The sequence below is a fragment of the Rhea americana genome, unplaced genomic scaffold (assembly GCF_003343005.1).
Source record: "Rhea americana isolate MKP2758 unplaced genomic scaffold, rheAme1 scaffold_26, whole genome shotgun sequence".
NCBI classification, from domain to species: domain Eukaryota; kingdom Metazoa; phylum Chordata; class Aves; order Rheiformes; family Rheidae; genus Rhea; species Rhea americana.
In genome coordinates, this window is record NW_028186379.1 from 4,179,715 (window position 1) to 4,185,479 (window position 5,765).

A 5,765-nucleotide genomic window follows, 5' to 3' on the forward strand; every position below is an offset into this window, starting at 1 on the left:
ATTTTGCTAGGTCTGTAGAAGTTCTCCCTTCCTGTATCTCTGAAACTAACTTTGTGAACCTTCACTGATTAAGCATGAGATATCTGCAACATGATATGCTTGCATTGATCCTACAGATTGCTGTTAACAAGTAGACCATCACAAATGAGGATTCTCTTAAGTTTTATTACTTTGGGGACGCTAATTTTGGCACAAGCTTATTTTCTTAACTTTGTGCACAAACACTACCCATCATGTTAAAGAAATGGAGGTGGGAAGGTGGCAAAAGAAAAGTGAGTTAAAGAACACTAACAGAACATGTTGATGCAGCTATCTAAATATCCAACATTAATCTGAATTAGTTTCTGACACTTAGTTTTACTATGATTAACTGAACAAGGCTCAGTGCACAAGCCCTCTCAAGACTGTATATCATGTTATTCTACTCATGTTATACAAGTCAACAAAAATAAAAACCACATTGTACAAGACTACAGAAATTTATATTCTGAATTCAATGTGCTACATAAAGAGTATGTTCTACATAGGAAGGAAGACTTCTTAATCAGAGAAAATACTCAGTTATGAACATAACTCAGCAGCACCTTCAGGTTTTTCAGAAAACTCTGATTTTCAAGCAGGACCATCAGTTATCATAGTGATCTTATTTGGGAGAAAGGGATGATTGTTCTTCACAGTCTGATACAGGAAAAAAAGAAAATATATACATATAAATAGAGGGAGAGAGAGCACCACCACAGTTCACAGGACTAACAGAGCACTTACTTAAAATGTTAAGAACGTAAGTCATGGCCAGGAGCAGCAGACAGTTTCTTCCCCCAGTATATCCTCGTAGCTTTTGGCAGTCAGCACTCCAGGGATCACCCGAGCTGACAGTTGCAGAAAGACCATTATCTTTAACAGCCAGCAATGAATCCACCCTCCACACAACATATTTCATCTCTTCTTCAATCTTTATATTTCAACCTCCACAGAGGTACAGAAGAATTTTACAATTTAATTACACATTATATGTAAAAGTATTCCTTTCTTTCTAAATACGCAGAGAATTTCATCAGGTACCTCTCCACACTTGTATTATGAGAAATAATTTACTCTTCTTCCTGTCTGTACCATTCAAGATCTCAGCTGTCACATTTCTAAACTGCAGAGACCTAGGCTATTGATCCTCTTATACTATCAAAACTCTGAAAATACTCGCCATCCTTGCTATCCTCCCTCTCTACATTTTCCCATTAACTATATCCTTTTGGGGATTAGGAAATGTTTTTTTTTTTCCTCAGACCATTTAATTGTCAAATGATTTTAACTCTGTCTTCCAATATCTGCAGCCTCTCTGCCATTCAGCACTGCCAGCAAATCAAGTGAGCATGTTCTCTTCCATCAGCCAGACCTTTAATGAAATATAATGATCCATAGCAGACACAGGATAAATCCTAGCAGAACCAAAGCTTATAAAACTGATAATTTTTAGAATAACTCAATTCAGGTGCAAGTTCTCCTGCCAGTTATAGCTGCACCTTATAATATTAATTACCTAGCCTACATGTTCCTAGATTCTGAAAATACTTACTATTTACTTACTGTTTATGCTGTTTCCTTATAGCTCTTTCCTCACCAGCTTGGTTTTACAACATGCCAGACAGTATCACTCATTTCAGCTAACTGAAACATATTTAGTTGAAGTAATTCGTAACCCAATCCTGCAAAGTATAACGGAATACTACTAATAAATCAGCCACTTTAAACAAGTCTCAGCTACAGCATGAACAACAGCTTTGATCCAAAACCACATTTCATCATGTGGTATTAAGTACAATATAATCAAAATGCAAATATTTAGAAAAACAAAAGAATGCAAGGGCTACAATGCTTTGCTTCTACTTCATTTGTCTAGGTCCTCTCATTTTAATTAGAAAATGTTTTGAAAAAGTCTACAAACACTTTATCAAGATACTTACACAAATGAAGTGGCTGCATAGAACTATTCCCATTGCAAGATTAAAAATATTGTCTACAGCATTAAGACATAATGTTTATGCTTGCTACTCTAAATACACATATAGCTCTAAATCAACTTACATAGAAATGTTAAGTGATTAAGCCTGAGTGATTATGTAACACTATCTTGCCATCCATTTTCTCTAAAAATTATGACTCAGTATCACATATTGCCATATATAGCAAAAATGTGGCACTGAGAAGCAGTGACAAGATTTTACTTTTTTTTTCAATTAAATCTAGTGGTGTCACTGTTGACACATGCCCACCAGTGTACAAATTAGTGAAGGGGGCAAAATGAAATGCCTCTAAGTGATTTCAAACCAAGCATACTTTCAAGTACATGAAACATTTTTGAAGCAGTGAGGAGACTTTACCTGGAGTTGTGTGTACAATTCTAATCACTCGTATCCATGGAAGATAAATTCAAATAGTGATAAGATTCACTGGCATCCTCAGGGGAATCAAGAGTCTATCTGCCTAAGGTCTATTTGCCTTAAATCAGCTTGGATGGCTTACTACACTAAAACAGTCAGAAGTGATAGGACTGAACATTCTATAAATATCAGAACACTAAATGCCAGGAGAAAAGTAGAGTTTTTCAAACTGAAGTATAATTTAGACCTGCAAGAACAAATGCATGYTAAACAGGAATACAATTAGGTTAAAAATCTGAAGGTTTCCTACTACAGCCAGAATATTCTGTAAGACGCTTGCTGTAGCAGCAAAGAGAAGAAAAAACCTAAATAACTTCTAGGAAGAATGTTGATATTCTTGTGAAAGGACTCATATGACATACCCTACTCTGATAGCAGATGACTAAACTTGATGAACCAGAGAGTCTTTCTAATCATATCATAGTCATGTGCTTAAATGATTTTTAAAAACCATCTGGACCATGAGGCCAGCTCCTCCAGTGCAAAAAAAACAYGGTTAACATCAAAGGTATGCTGATTCATTCCAATTCAGGCTCTAGCATGTAGTTTTCAGTTATTTAGAACTCACATGTACTAGTTACGAAAGAGGTGTTAAGAGGACATGTTGCTGAAGCGYGTCGATGACAAGCTGAGTAGGGGAAGCGGTCTGCTGGATCTGCTTCCAGGAACAAGCCAAAGCTGGTTGGAAATGTGAAAGTTGAGGGAATCTTAGCTGTAACAGTCATGACACTGCGGACTTTAAAGTCCTGAGTCAAATGAGCAAGACAAATTACAAAATTACAATTCTAGACTTCAAAAAAGCAGATTTTGGCTTGTTCAGGGATCTGCTTAGCCAAATCCCATGGGATACTGCCCTGGAGCACAAAGTGACCCAGAAGCACTGGTTGATTTTCAAGGAGAATCTCCTGACAGAACATTAATGGTCCTTTCTGACATGCAGGAACAATGTACGCAGAGCAAGTATGGCAGAAAACCACAGATGGTAAATGCAGGAACCGGCTACCTGGAGAAAGAGAGACATTGCCTGAGCATGCTGGGATACAGCCAGGAAAGCGAAAGCTGGAACCAAAACCRGGACAACATGGGAAATTCTGATTAGATATACAGAATTTTTTTTCCATCCTAAACATGGTCTAAACAGCTGCCCAGAGACACTCCATCCTTAGAGACTTGACAAAGCCCTGAGCAACCAGATCTAGTTGGGAAACTGGACTAAATGACATCGGGAAAGCTCTTCTACCGTAAATGATTCTATGACGTAGGTATTACCTGACTATAGCAAATGGTGAACCTTTTCTGTTTTTCTGCATATATATCAGAACATGTTTTACAAATCAGCTACAGAAGTCCTGGTCCATATGATGTTTTGTTTTAGGGTTTTTATGCTCTCAGATGATAAGAAAAAGAAGAGAGCATCTATAGCACTAAAAAAAATGGCAAGAGAGTATTATTCTTTATAAAATAGATTGCCATTACTACATGTATCCTTCTATGGAGAAAGAGAAGGGGAAAATGTTCGCAGGAACACTTGCCTGATTTTTACCCAGTTATGGAAAAACTATTCTAACAATACTGCAAAGATTCAATATGTTAACAGATAATCATGCAAAAGAATTGCAGACACTGCAACAGCTAATTCTCCGTGCATAAACTACATAAGCATTTGTTTCACATAAATTACACCACTCTTCCTGACATGAGTCAGGTTCTTTCCTCTCTTACCGTCACAGATGTTGAACTACAAATAAAGTACGTACTTGTGCTAAAGAGTCTCTCCCTCAGGAAATAAGTGTTGGAAAATACAAAATATATTTGCTAAATAATTGGTTAGACCTTTACAAGCATGATTCAACCAATCTAACTGATGAAAGCTAGTTTAAAAGTGATTCATACTGGCAGAGATCACTGCACATGAGAATTCAGATACATAACTTCCCCTTTTATTTTTATGAAGTRCTAATATTAGAAACAACATCCATTCCTTGACTTGTATTGAATTTAATCTTATAGACTGAGCTAGCTTTGTATAGAGTGAGCTAGCTTATTTTTACCTACCAACAGAACACATGAATATATTATGTTACTAGTGGATAAAGATAAAGGTTGTTTTAAATGGTTCACACAGGGAACTCCCCAAATCAGATTTGAAATTGCTTGGGCAGTACTAACACGTAAGGGAGTCATTTGCCTTAATCGACACTAAATGTTGGAATCACCTGCTCAGAGGAAGCCGAAGAAGTACAACCTATACTTCATGAGAATTCAGCGGGTTTTAATGGTCTGAAAAAAACATGATGGTAAAAGCAACTCTTGATCAGTGTYACCGGCAATACACATCCTTCACTCAGATGTTTAATTCTGAAAAGATTTAAAGATATTTACCATCAGCAGAGCCTTATTGCCCAAGGACCCCTAAGGATACTGGGCCTAGATATCTATTAAACATCTAGTAGCCTTGTTTCCATGGAGCAGAACAGGCACATAACATTAACTGGTGATCTGGCATCCATGCTTTATTTCTGAAGAGGAACTGCACCTCKCAAGGGAGATGTCCATTACAAACAGATGCAAACCATCATATCAGGAAAAAGCTTTATTTAAAACATTAATTACTAAAATAACTGCAACCAACATAAATTAGCACAGATGAACTGTTTGTGCAATTTTAAAGGAAAAAATATTTAAGGACATTTGGCACTAGAATTCTCATTCTCCTACATTATGGTATTTGCATTACTGGCACTGACATATACAATAGCAGCAAAAACAGCAACCATTTAAAAGACGGTTTAATCCATGAGCTGCAGGAACAGCTAACAAAGACATTGACAGTGTATCAACTGTTTTGTCAGATACGCTAATATTTTGCAGCACTCTGCAATATGTTTTTTATCTGTTGAAAAGCAAAGACACCTACAAAAGTGTAAATTCCTACAGCTTCATATGCAATGGTGATACTTTATCAGCTAGAAAAAAGGAAAGATATACAGACCGATAGAAAATCCTCTCTTTTGAGAAACAAAGTTCCAGTTCATGGTAAATATACGAGGTTATCAGATACCAGCCCTCAAATTTACTAGTGTAGCATCAAGTACTGTCCTTTCCAGTACTCAAGCAAGAGTAAATTTTGCTTGTCCACAAGAAGTTTGTCACAAGGATATGACCACAGTCCTAATGAATGTTGGAATAGCCTATACTGAGCATGTCCCCTTTCTTACTCTATTTTGTATTCTGTTTACAAATATATTTGACCACTTCTAACCACCAACTCTCTGATCAATACCTAGATAGGTTCTTTCAACTTCCCCCTCACACACACACAAAAAA